The 14,507-nt window shown below is 40.3% G+C and overlaps 1 protein-coding gene across 5 annotated transcripts in view; it reads left to right on the top strand.

Annotated features, from left to right (window-relative positions):
* Positions 1-10,213: 10,213 nt before the first annotated feature.
* Positions 10,214-14,507, top strand: part of zmp:0000001168 (signal-induced proliferation-associated 1-like protein 2) — a 64,119-nt gene continuing 59,825 nt past the window's right edge. For 4 of the 5 annotated variants that reach the window (XR_009203939.1, XR_009203938.1, XM_058383455.1 and 1 more), the window contains exon 1: positions 10,214-10,504. The gene's annotated coding sequence lies outside the window, so the exon portion shown is untranslated. Of the gene's footprint in view, positions 10,505-10,809; positions 11,019-14,507 lie in introns of those variants that run through there. The other variant, XM_058383457.1, reaches the window with a different exon arrangement.

Below are 14,507 nucleotides of genomic sequence, written 5' to 3'. Positions count from 1 at the left end.
CCCGTTGACCCCAACACCTCCTTCCTCCATCCACCGCAAGCGCGCTCTCCCTTCCCGCAGCCGTTACGCGCGGAGTTTCCCCCAACCAGTCTGTCGTCTCGAGGGAACGCTGATTGTTATTGGATTTTTTCCCCTACTTTTCTGGCCTCTGGGGGGAAACGGGAAACAAAAAGACGGGTAAGAGAGCGCAAGTGATGTGCGGAGTGTGTGTGTGTGTGTGCGCGCGCGCGTGTGTCGACTCCCGCTCCCCATTCTTTCACTTATTCGCCTTTGTTGGAATTGGGAGGCTGCGCGTGTGCCTTCGAAGCCGCACGCCACGCGCGCGCCCTGACCTCTATGACCTGGATTTGCATAAAGCTGGAAAACTGAATTGGGGGCTGCAACACACACACACACACACACACACGCACAGAGTCAAGATAATGCACCCTTTCAATATTAATGAGCGGACGGATGTGATTTCTATAATTGAGCAAAACTGACAAAATGCTCTGATTATAAGCCTTTTTTTGATTACACAAGTATGAAGCATACTTTATGGCTTTAAAGTCTTTCGTTCTGTCAAACACACACGCACACACACACACACACACACACACACAGGCCATTTAGCAAACAAAAGCATACAGTAAGCTATACATTACAGAATAATAAAGCTTGTTCAAAGGTATTCTATATATAGAATATATCTATACAAATATCTATACAAAATGAAAGTTTATTTTATTGAACTGCTTTCCCTTCTGTCCTGCTCAGTGGTTTTGAAAGAATGTGTGTAGCTCTTGACCGCCTCAGGGGAAACCACACTGCAAACAACAGATTGATAACACACAAATCCCTTCCGTTAAATGCCTGGGCTGGGCTTGCTATCTTGCAGATGGCTCAACATTGTTCATTCTGTTTTCATTTATCATTTATACACACATAGGCTATACGTGTAAGTCTGTGTGTGTTGTACGAAAATACTGTACTACTTCTAAAACACGTTCAAATAGTAGATCAGATGACTCAGGACTCCACATGTGGCAGTCTTAATTCCCCCCCTTTTAGCCACATCAACATGTCTCCAATTTACCTCACAAAATGTGACTAAGCATCTATAGAAACATTTTCATACTTCTGCATCACGTTATGAGTTGCTCATCATCACCATCCTCCTCCTCCTCATCATCACCATCATCATCCTCATCATCGTTTTTAACCTCTAATGCATCATAATAATAAATAAATGTCTATTTCAACTCCATATATAATCATTTAGAACAACTCTAAATGATCTAAATCATTTCTGAATGATTCAGGAACTTGTTTAAAGCCTCTATTTCGGTTTTTTTTTTTTTGGATAGCTTGTTGTAGCCTGAAACATGAACTAAAGACAGTAACAGGTTAGAAAGTGAGTCTTCTTCTTTTTAAAACATCTAGACACTGACGTGAGACGTGAATGTGAAGGAAAACGTTTGCTAATTGTTTATTACATACAAAAACAAAACGGAATCTATACACATGGGAAGAATATAAAGTGATTGCAGGTATAGTTTGTTCTATAGTTTTGTTTACAAACTAAAAGATCCCACATTTTTTATTTATTTATTTTGGAAATAATTATTTGCTACAAAAAAAATAAGTTAAAAGGTGTTATAAATATATTTATGCTCTATAAGCTATATTAAGCCCAAGGAGCAGGTTTATAATATTTTATCCACAACACGACATTCCATACGCGCCTTGCCTCATTATAGGATGCCGGTGCCTTGTTGCTATACGGGGAACGACGCCGTGAAGCGCTCTGATTGGCCAGCGGCGCCTCGCGAGCCATGTGCGCCCCGTGCCGGCCTTCATTTGCATACAGCTGTACTGTAGTTACCGCGCGCGTGAATACAGCCTGTGGAGAACAAAAGAAGGCGCAAAACGGACAATGAGCTGCTCCGCAATCCGCTTTGAGTCTTATACAGGAGCCCGGTGAAAGGGCTCGAGTACAGAAGGAGGGTGCGTATTGTAAAGCCGCAAATTGTGATCAATTAGGAGGGGCTGACAGCGATTACGCAAGTTGCCAAGATGCGTGTTGTGGAATTCTTATTTGGAATCCGGTGATGAAGGTCCAGGAGGAGGAGGACGAGGAGGGCCAAAAAAAATGGCCACATAACGAGATAGTATGCATGGGGGGGGTTCCTCAGGGGTTCTTTGGATAGCCTTTGTTTCCTACAATGCTACATGGAGCTCTTTCTGGTAGAGAAACCTCTCTGATCAAGTCAAGAAGCTTCTGTTGTCATTTCAACCACATCTAGCTGACGCAGTATACATGGTGAAATGAGTCTCCAGGAGTCTCCAGGACGCTGGTGCTACATAAACAACACACAACATGTAATTACACATGAAACAGTCACACAGAGCTAGAATAGAAGTTTGTCTTAGCTATGTAAAGTGCAACGTGCGCAACTTGGTGCAAAAGTACAAAAAAACCAAAACAAGACAATGATGTTTTATTATATATATATATATATATGGTGCATTTAAACCAAAGAACCCTATAGGAAGCTAGATTTCAACTCTTTAAAAGGACCAGACCCCAACATTTTGACCCCATTTGATGGTCCGTCATTGCTTTTACATATTTTTTTTTTTATCCAGACACTGCATCTGATCAGAGTAGATTTAACTAGATTCAGACTTTAGATCTTTGCTCAAGGACCCAACAGTGTCAACTTTGGTACTGTGATTCAATTCAATTCAATCTATTTGTATAGCACTTTTAACAATAAACATTGTCTAAAAGAAGCTTTAGAGAAGTATAGAAATAAATCTATATAAAGTTTAAAGTTAAGTAACTATTTGATTCCTATTTCATCCAAGCCTGAGGGGACAATGGTAAAGGAAAAACTTGGGATGATATGGGGAAGAAACATTGAGAGGAACCAGACTCCGAAGGGAACCTCATCCTCATTTGGGTGACACTAGACAGTAAATGTTAGTAATATCCTTTCTGCGACAACAGCCAAGGGCTCATGAGGAAATATTAGGTCAGTTTAGTTTCTGAGTTCATTATAGACACTAATTCCTTGCTGTCGCAAGCTGACAGATGTAACGGCAGTTCTGTGACCATGTGAAAGTCTCCAAGTGGTTCTATCCACAGCAGTCCTCTGGTCACATGCTGTCCACACAGATCTATCCCCGGCAGCAGTGAGCACCACCAAGTGACGAGACTCCAACCAGGGGTAGGGCATCTGGATGGATCAATTCAAACTCACAACCTTTCAGGCCAAGTTTACCAAAAGCCCATTGTTAAATAAACAAAGCCCAGTGTTAAATGTTAGAGCGAGCATCACATTGAACACTCTCTCTCCCAGTTAAGATTAACTTAACTTTGCAATGCTTTTGGGAAACTCAAGGGAGCCTTGATCAATAGCCCAGAACTTTGAGACATCGGCTCTTCTTATTCACAATATGGCAGCTTCTTTTACTTCGATGTGGTTCATTGTGGAACCAGGAAAATGATTCACAACAGGTATGCTGAAAAGCAAATTGATTGATGTGGATCATACATTAATTTCAGGAAAATCATTAATCACAATCATCCACAGCAGATCACTTTTTTCAGAGTATTTAACTGGAATTACTGTGTTTTAAGAACATTTAAAAAAAGTTCATTTTTTTCTCATGGAGCTTGGAAGCTGACAATAGTAGTAATTCAAAGTTTGTAGATTTTCTGTATTCTGCATGAAAATACTCTCAGACTGATGCTGCATGTGAAAGGATTCTACTGTCTCGCAAAATTAAAAATAAAAATGAACTGAAACCGAGAAATATAAAAAGCAGAACTATTCACCCCAAACTAAATGCAGCTGGTGAAACAAAAGCAGCACGGAAGTTAGAAAGCTTATCTAAACAGAAAAAACTGCTACACTGAGGAATATCACAGAAATGTGAGCCATGAAACTAAAACTACACAGCGGTGTATATAACAAACTAGAAATTTGATCAACAGTAAATGTTACCTTTATTGAAGACTACTTTCTTAAATGCTACATAAATGTCTTCACATACACTGATCAGGCATAACATTATGACCACCTAATATTGTGTTGCTCCCCCTTTTGCTGCCAAAACAGCCCTGACCCATTGAGGCACAGACTCCACTAGATCCCTGAATGTGTCCTGTGGTATCTGGCACCAAGATGTTAGCAGCAGATCCTTTAAGTCCTGCAACTTACAGGGATACTTTTGATGGATACTGGCACAAGAGCTGCAGTTTTGGAGATGCTCTGATCCAGTGGTCTAGCCGTCGCAATTACGCGCTTCGTCAAACTCACTCAAATCCTTACGCTTGTCCATTTTTCCTGCTTCTAACACATCAACTTTGAGGACAAAATGTTCACTTGCTCCCTAATATATCCCAGACACTAACAGGTGCCATGATGAACGATTGTTTGCCTGAACGATTATTTAATCTGTTCAGTTGTCCTTACACAAGAAAGTACAATAACTAGAACATGGCATTAATATATAAATAGATTTAAATAGATATAAATGGATTTATACTCATGCCCAGATCTATGCCTTGACAATATTTTATTATTTAGGTCTACAGAGTTTCTTGATCTTCGTGGCTTTGTTTTTGGTGTGTGTCTTTCTAAATCATGTTTGGTCAACTGAATTTGCCACAAGTGGACTGCAGACAAATTTGGGAAAGATTTGAACCCTGTGCTTCAGATCTGGACCACGGAGCAATGGAAGAAGGTGGCCTGGTCTGATGAATCATGTTTTCTTTTACATAACGTGGATGACCGGGTGTGTGTGCGTCGCTTACCTGGGGAACACATGGCACCGGGAGGCACTATGGGAAGAAGGCAAGCTGGCAGGGACAGTGTCATGCTTTGGGCAATATTCTTCTGGGAAACCTTGGGTCCTGCCATCCATGTGGATGTTACTTTCACACGTATCGCCTACCTAAGCATTGTTGCAGACCATGTACACCCTTTCATGGATGTGTCCACCAAATGGCTGTGGCCACTTTCAGTAGGATAATGCACATTGCCACAAAGCAAAAATGATTCAGGAATGGTTTGATGAGCACAATGAGTTTGAGGTGTTGACTTGGCCTCCAAATTCTCCAGATCTCAATCCAAACAAGTCCGATCCATGGAGGCCCCACCTCACAACTTACAGGACTTAAAGGATCTGCTGCTAACATCTCTGTGCCAGATACCAAAGCACACCTTCAGGGATCTTGTGGAGTCCAAGCCTCAATGGGTCATGGCTGTTTTGGCAGCAAAAGGGGGACCAACACAATGTTAGGCAGGTGGTCACAATGGTATGGCTGATCAGTGTACAGTATAATACAATAACATGTCCAAACAGTGGATTTTCATCTAAAAATGCAGAAGAAACAAAAGGATGTGAATATAAATTTCAGTTGTGAGAAGATATAATCAAAAGTAAAGCAAATGGGCTACTAACTTTATACCAGTGATGGTAAAGCAGTTGAATTGAATTAAATTAAATTACCAACAGGATTTAGCTGGAATATCTATATTAAATCAGTGTAAAGACAGCTTTTGTTGAGACTCTAGCTCATCAGCATGGCTTTAGGAATTGGTGATAGCCCGTCCTGTCAGCTCTCAGCTCCAGGGCCCCAGTTCAATCCTCAGCTTGAGTTACTGTCAATGTGGATTTTTTCATGTTCTCCCACTGTCCAGTGTCCGGTATCCCCCAGCTGTCTAAAAACATGTCAGTATGTAGATTGGCTAAAATACACTATATTGCCAAAAGTTCTGGGACATTTGCCTTTACATGCACATGAATGTAATATGGAGTTGTCCCACCCTTTGCAGCTACAGCAGCTCCAACTCTTCTGGGAAGGCTTTCCACAAGGTTTAGGAGTGTGTTTATGGGAATTTTTGATCACTCCTCTAGAAGTGCATTTGTGAGGTCAGGTTCTGATGTTGGACGAGAAGGCCTGGCTCACAGTCTCCATTTAATTCATCCCTAAGGTGTTCTATCAGGTTGAGGTCTCAAATGCCTGCAGGCCAGTCAAGTTCCTCCACACCAAACTCACTCATCCATGTCTTTATGGACCTTGCTTTGTGCACTGGTGTGTAGTCATGTTGGAACAGGAAGGGGGTCATCCCCAAACTCTTCCCACAAAGTTGGGAGCACGAAATTGTCCAAAAAGTTCCTTTCACTGAAACTAAGGGGCCGAGCCCAACCCCTGAAAAACAACACCTGAATTGAATGATTTGGAGGGGTGTCCCAAAACGTTTGTGAATATAGTGTAAATTACCCCTAGGTCTGGGTCCTGCAACCCTGAACAGGACAAAGCCGTTAGAGAAAATGCTGAAAATACAAGTGCAGTACCAACACTATCCGCTAGATGTCGGTAGATGCATAAACGTTATTAATATGACATGATTTTCTGTACCGTTTTCCCAGAACTCGATTAAAAGAAACAAATATGTAAACTACACTGTATAACGATTCCAATGCTACTAATTACAACAACTTAATATAGACCTTTGTTCTGTGGTGATATTTACAGGAGTCAATTTCGACTTGTTTTTATGACTTTTGACCTGCAGAGGGAGACATAACTCCATCAAAGAGGTTGTGATAGAAACCGGAAGTACTGTGGCACAAATTCATGTTCAAATTTTAGATCTACAAACAATCTACAGACATCTCTAGTACTCTTATACGAAACCAAGCATGTATGCAAACTTTGTATACTGTTTAGTATTCCACATTCCCTGTTTTATTTTAATGCACGTTTGATAAACAACTATCAACAGCTACCGGTTTAATATTTTACAGTAAAAGCCTCCAAAATATCAGACCACATTTTTTATGAAATATTATACACGCATTTGGATGCCTCTTAACATCAGAAAACCCCAAATTCTTCTGCATTTTCACAGACTTGATGATGGAGTACATGACCGATCACAGATACCGTGAAAGATTAGCCAGCTAGCCTCCTTTTTTACTTCTTTATCGACATTTGTTTCCTGTTCATGATGCTTATCGATGCTTATCGTATGGTTAAACATGTCAGTTGAGTCAAGCGAGAGATAGAATACTCCAAATTGTCTGTTTTTTTTCCTGTGAAAATTCTCACCACAAGAAAATCTTGCTTCAAAATCCCAGATTTGTTCCAGTTGCTAGCAAATGTTGCATGTCTGTGCCCATGTTTTAACAGCATTAGCAATGCAGAAGAAAGCTTATTAAATGTTATATGTTAGGAACTACGATTTAAAGTTCAGTCACCAGACACACATTTCTCTGTTCTGGTTGATTCTTCTTTATTGTTCACTGGAAGTCTTAACGGTTACGCTCTTTAGGGCTTAACACAGGAGGCCGTGATGAGGTACGTTGTATCTGTGATGAAATGTGACATGTCTGTGATGATGTATGAAACGTCTGAAAACTTCTGACAAAATCCAACCTGACACCTGACAGCTTTGATAGTGAATTCTTCTACAGGAAGACCAGGACTACTACTACTACTACATGAGCAGCACCTCAGGATCATGATAGCTTAGAGTAGCTTCTCCTCTAAACCAATAATATTTCACTTTTTTTGAAAACCACATCAACCTATAAACCCCACATTCCTGGAAAGTCTCACAAAGAAAGTATGATTATTTTTCATATCCGTTACCTCACATGTACAGGTCAACAACCATCTCTTTCTTTTCTTTTTACCGAATGGTAATGGATGACAAAAGGATTTTGCAACCACATATTTAGCCAAACACCACCACAAGATGTTTTTTTCTTTTCAAGAAATATATATAAGAATATAATTATATTTTATTCCCTAATTTGTTATTCAATTTCTCTGAAAAGGTGCCATCAAATCTGAGATTCAAGACTTCTGGGTCTGATTTAAACCACAAATGATGCTGCTTTACTTATATCTCGTTTTGTAGATATAATGAAAATATATGAGATTGCAAGAAAAATTCGAATAGGCTATTTTTTAAGAAGAATCCGAACCCACATTTGTTTCTGTAGATTTTGGATAGAGAATCTATTGCATATGAGAAATGTTACTATACACTATGAGACTGAGGTGTGCTGTGAACAAAATACATGATTCAACATCATAGGTGCATTTTAGCTCAGCCTAAAATATGTCAGTTGGGCTCCCTGATGGGACAATCCATGGCAGAGAAAGAGAGAGAGAGAGAGAGAGAGAGAGAGAGGGAGTGAGGGAGAGAGGGATAGTGAGGGAAACATTTTGGAGCAGGAGTCTGGAAAAGACAAATTAAATGCAACATAATCCTCCGTGGCGAACTGCTGTTAATTTGCTGTTGAGAAGGAGGCGGGGTGGTGGGCGCTCACAAAGGCGTGCAGAATTCTACACACACACACACACACACATAAGCACACTGGCAATCTGCTGCTTGACTGACACCATCGCTCTGGCATGGTGACACAATCAGAGCAGGGATGCACGCTATAAACCATATACCCACTACACCACACTCGTCTTTACGGATAAGGAATAGATAATGATTTTGCTGATAAGATTTAAACACACACACACACACACCTTCACTCCTTCCACACCATTCACATCTCACCCTCTTTTAACACACATCCAGGCATGGAAATGCTTAACAAGGCTTTACAATACATTTGTATTGTGGTCTCTTACTCACTGAAGGCTTTTAATCTATTTGCACAAATCATTAATGCCAGGAGTCTTGAAGCACCTCACGATTTCATTTCATTGAGATTCAGGGGCACGATGTGATTATAAATCAATTCCTAAGGCATCTAGACAGATCTTGCTGTTTCCATTCCCATAGCCTGCTTTATGTTTTTTACCCCTTTATCTATTTCAACACTGATACATATTTTTTCTATAATGTAATTGTTCATAATTTTAGTTTTGTCATGGGCATTGTACGAGCTAAACATTATTTCTTAGGCCAGCGGTGATAGATAGGAATGTCATATGTTCCTGGACACTAAGAAAAATGTAGAAATACCTTGTCTTGTTTGCTTAAGGGTTCTCAGTAATTTTGCCCCAATTTTTTTGAATAAGATTTTCTATTATATCCATCCATCCATTTATTTTCTATACTGCTTATCTTACACAGGTTTCCCCCGAAAACCTGAAGCTTTTTCTTCACAAGACTTCGAATTAGAGGTAGGGGACACCCCAAACAGGGTACTAACCCATAACAGGGCACAATCAAACAGACAATTTAGAGATGCCCAAAAGCCTACAGTGCATGTTTTTGGACTGGGGAGGAAACCAGAGTACCCTGGGGAAACCCCGAAGCGAAGGGGGAACATGCAAACTCTGGGTGGAGGCAGAAATCGAACCCCCAGCCCTGAAGATGTGAAGCAAACATCATTTTTTTTTTATTTTTTAAGCAAAAAATGTATAGGTGTAATGATCATTTTAAACAAATCAGTGAATTATGAATTATGGAGTTGTATACTGTATATCCGAAGCCGAATCAGAATCTGTGTCACTGCATGAAGATAAACAGAAGACGGTGAATATTTCAGCCAAAAGAAAAACATTCGAGTTTATGATTTAATGATGAATCATTAATAATTGACTCCTTGGGATTTTCTTTGTTAAGAAAGTGACTCATGACTCAGGCACATGTTCACATCTGGATAGGTGTCAAATTCTAGACTGAATTATGATGTTAAATACTAAACACTAAGTATTAAATACTAAATAAGCCAATTTTTTTTTAGCATTCAGACGAATGCACTGAATGCTGAATCTGTTCAGCCCGAATCCCGAATCCTGATGAATCCTTAATCGATTCATTTCTCATCAATATGAATCATCTGAGCATTCATCTAGAAAGAATGAGAGTGTGAGGGAATATATAGAGGCACTGTAGGTAGTCCTTCTTTTTTTTTTTACTGGTGTCTGTTGCAATTTCTGTCTCTAAGAGAGCTACAGAGAGGGAGGAAGACAGTTTGTATGTGTGTGTGTGTGTGTGTGTGTGTGAGAGAGAGAGAGAGAGAGAGAGAGGGAGGGAGAGAGAGAGAGAGGGAGAGAGAGAGAGAGAGAGAGAAGCAGGGAGGGAGAAAGAGAGAGAGGGAGAGAGAGAGAGAGAGAGAGAGAGAGAAGCAGGGAGGTGGGGGAAGAGAGCAGTAGGGGATGTAATCACAGCAGCGGGAGGAGGAGGGGGTTGGTCTTAGTGTGATGTGAATGGAATCGAGAGAGAGAGAGAGAGAGAGAGAGAGAGAGAGAGAGACGGAGAGAGGGAGTACAAATCAACCTGCCTCAGTCAGAACAACGGGAACACAATAAGCCAGGGAGAAGGCTCTGAGCAGGCAGGCAGGATTTTCTTGTTCTAGAGACAATCACACTCGAAAAGGAGAAAAGAAGGGAGGACAGCAAGCAGAGAGAGGTAGAGAGAGAAAGAGAGAGAGAGAGAGTAGATAACAGAAAAATGCTGTCATTGAAGAAAGGGGGAGACAACAGAACACAGCAGGATGGAATAAGGACAGGGCAAGCAGACATGCAGAGGTAAGAGCATTTCTATTAAACACCCATCCACACACACACACACACACATTTGTAAGCTGATCTGAGACTAGACCCCGATACTTCCCCTACCCAATGTGTGTGTGTGTGTGTGTCTGTGTGTGTGTGTGCGTTTGCGTGCATTCATGATTGTGAAGCAGAAACAGAAAATCAGCTATGAGATTCGAAAAGAGGATGTGTGAAACACAGTGAGGGGAAATGCTCAGGAGGAAATGATGTCGAGGGCTCAGTTTGAGCTGTGCTCGCTTTCGCTCTGGCTGCTGTTGTCTCAGAGAGACACACACACCGACACACACACACACGCAGCACTTTTATGACATTGACACGGAGCCACTGCAGACCTTGCTGTGAGGATTGCAAAGCGGCAGAACCAGAGGATGTGGGTCAGGTGAAGACAGACAGAGGAAGAGAAAGAGAGAGAGAGAGAGAGAGAGAAAGAGAAAACAAGAGCGAGAGAGAGAGAGAGAATGAAAGAAACTGAAGCAGTCCCACAAAGGTAAGATGGATATTCCTCTTGTTTCGTGCTTGCACAAAGTCAGATCCTGCAGATGGAAGGAGGGATGGAGGATAAATAAGAAGGAAGTGCAAAATGTAAAGAGAGGGGGAATGCAGTGCACAGAAACAATAAGAAATGCAGAGATGTTGCTGAACCACTTCCGCTCTTCTAAAAGATGAGGGTGTTGTTTTCAAGGTGGCACATAGAGGGGGGAAAGGATGCAGATGTATTTTATTTCCTCCCACCTTTTTCCTCTTGCTCTCTCTGGAGTGCACTGAGGGGGAAAAAAACGCTGAGGAGAATGAAGAAATATTAAAAGACAGAAGAATGAATGGAGATAAGGAGGTGTCTTATGTAACCAAGAGCAATGAAGACTAGAGCAAGGGTACATGCCTTTTTATTATGCCACTTGACCCTGTGTGTGTGTGTGTGTGTGTGGTGGATGATGTGGTTGTAGATCCACCGCACAATGACATGCCATTTCAGGATAAATGCATTAGCCTTTGGCGTAGGGATGCTAACAATATAAGAACCCTCTCTCTCTTCATACTATACATCATCGCCTGTAGTGCAGTGGCCTTGTGTATGCATGTCTCATTCTCATCCCCGCACCCAACACACACACACACACACACTATACCACATAAAACCTGATCCCAGATCAGCTCCATATTCAAACGTTCCACGTACAAATGAACCCAGTAGTGTGTGTTAATCTGCAGCATGGTGTCCGCTCGCTCAGCTGGGAGCTCTGTGTATCCTTCCGTATTTATCGGAAGTGTTGAACATATGTCAGTCTGCGTCGGCAGCGATCCCCTGCTGCTCACAACATCTCCATTTTGCTCTGATCTGGGATCGGTGGGTTGTCTGCGGTCACTGTTTTATAATGCACCAAAGCAAAGGATACTGATCCAAGATCAGTGGATAAAAGGTGGAGAAATTCCATCCATCCAGTCAACTGGCTTGTGGGAGGCGGCACGTCTACAGAGGTCATGCTTGAAAAATCGTGTTGTTAACCCCGGAGTTAATGAGTGCTTGGTGGGATTGATTAGATGATGGAATGTGAGCAACATGGACATTATGCATGTGCATGTGCATGTGCAGATGCCTATAGATTCTTAATGGCATTCACGCGTGAACATAATCCTGATGGTTGAATAGTAAAATATTTGTAAGAAAAATAATGAATTCAGATGATGCTAGACCTACAGTCCTGAAAGATGCTAGAAATGTAACTCGACACTGGGTGAAGTTAAGGTCCATTTTTGGCAGTTATCTTCATTTCTTTCCAAAAAAGGGCACACAGATTTCTAAATGATGCAATAACAAAGCATATGGCTGAATGCCAAAGGGTGGGAAAGATGGCCTACAGTCCTTTTAATCGCCATAACACAACCCAACTGTAGGAATCTGTGAGCTTATGTATGTGGAAGAGGGTAGATAGCACTTTCCTGCAGCATGATCAACAATATGAAGAGATGCTATTGGTTGGCTTGACTCATGTGACTCAGAACTTCACAAACCTTTAGTCCCAGGTAACTGAGAGCTAGCTAGGAATTTACAGGAGCTTAAATTCTGGAGAAAATGGGGGGAAAGGCAAAAGCAATTGCCACATTATACAAATACTGTTGTGGAAATTTACACAATTCAAAGTGAACCGAGGGCACAAAGCCTTTATTATCACCACACAGACATTACAGCACACTGGAATTCTTTTCTTCACATTTTCCAGCTGAGGAAGTTGGGGACAGAGCACAAGGGCAGTTATAATACAGCACCCCTGGAGCAGGAAGGGTTAAGGTGGAGCTTGGGGGGTGCTGGGGCTTGATCCCAGAGCCTTAACCACTTGGGCCACCACCACTACCCCTAAGTGGACACTTTTTCCAGAATAATACTAATCAGTACTAAAAACGTCTCAGAATTTAACCACAATTTTACTGCTTACTGTATTTAGTAGATGCTTGACCAACCTGATCTCCTCAGAACCAATGCACACAAATAACTCCACCCATAACCTTAACCTTTCAAACAATAACTCCGCCCATTACCATAACCTTTCAAGCAATAACTCCGCCCATAACCTTAACCTTTCAAGCAATAACTCCGCCCATTATCTTAACATCTCAAATAATTACTCCACCCATTACCATAACCTTCCAAACAATAATTCTGCCCATTTTCTTATCCTTAAGCTTCATATAGTTTTATTTAACAAGTCGTGTGAATTTTATAAACTTGCAATTGGCCACAGAGATTATCAAATGTTCTTCTCATTTTATCTATCTTCTTGCACAATATAATCCTTACTAATAAAACCCTGCATTTTAACATGGCCGCCTCTTCAGTAGATGCAGGAGGGTTTTACCTTGAGTGTGTGCAGGTTTGTTGGATACAAAGAAAACCTGATACCTCTTATGCTTGGGGTATGCAAAGAATTGAATAAATGAATGGAATAAACGATGTAATTAACATAAAAGACATGATTTCTGTCAAAGGAGAGAGGACGTTCGGCTTACATCCCCCATCATATTCCCTCAGGGAAACGCTCCAGTCCAACAGCTTGCAGTGTATGAACCATGACATCCTGCCTGTCCACAAAATCAATACTTTTTTCTTTTTATTTTACTCACAGTTGTGTCCTAATAAATTAGTTCAGAGATTTTAGAGAGCTGCTTCCCGCATGAAAAGCATGTCACGCTATATTGTCAGTGCAAAAATACTGTACGATATATATATAGTGCCTTTTTAACAAATATTGCGTGTGAATATAGAATTGTATTTTGAAAATGCAAAAATATTCGGAATAAACATTTTCATTCTTGTGAGAGATCCCACTGTGCAGGGATTAAAATAAAATAAAATAAAATTAAATTAAATTAAATTAAATTAAATTAAATTAAATTAAATTAAATTAAATTAAATTAAATTAAATTAAATTAAATATCTGTGATGTAAAAGATGAAAAATCTTTATTTATTTATTTTATGAAAAGGATAAATAAATAAATAAATAAATAAATAAAGTATTTATTTATTTATCTATTTCATTAAATAAATAAATAAATAAATAAATAAATAAATAAAGTATTTATTTAGTTAGTTATTTGTATGATTAATATATTTGTATTTATTATGAATATGATATACTTTACCCTAAAAGCACCTCAAATTTTCACAGCGGAAAAATTTCCCACTCTAAAAGACTCAAGACACCAACAGAATTAAAATAGCACTCCAGGCTTGTGCTACATCAGGCCTGTGCCATAGCTGAATAAGACCTACTGGGCTTTAAAGCATGCTTTCAATTTACATAATAAATGAAGCCAGTCAAAAACGGTAACAGCAGCAGAGTGTTAGCTAAAGTGCTCAACCTGTGATCTGTGGTCAGCTGAGTGTTTAGACACACCCCCTGCCTATAATATCTTCTTTTCTTTTATTAAAATCCACACCATTAGCTATCACATTTCGAAGTCACGGCGTAAATCTCGCC

The sequence above is a fragment of the Hemibagrus wyckioides genome, linkage group LG28 (assembly GCF_019097595.1).
Source record: "Hemibagrus wyckioides isolate EC202008001 linkage group LG28, SWU_Hwy_1.0, whole genome shotgun sequence".
In the NCBI taxonomy this organism is placed as follows: Eukaryota; Metazoa; Chordata; class Actinopteri; order Siluriformes; family Bagridae; genus Hemibagrus; species Hemibagrus wyckioides.
Note: the sequence above shows the minus strand (reverse complement) of the source record. Positions and strands in the feature narration are given on the sequence as shown.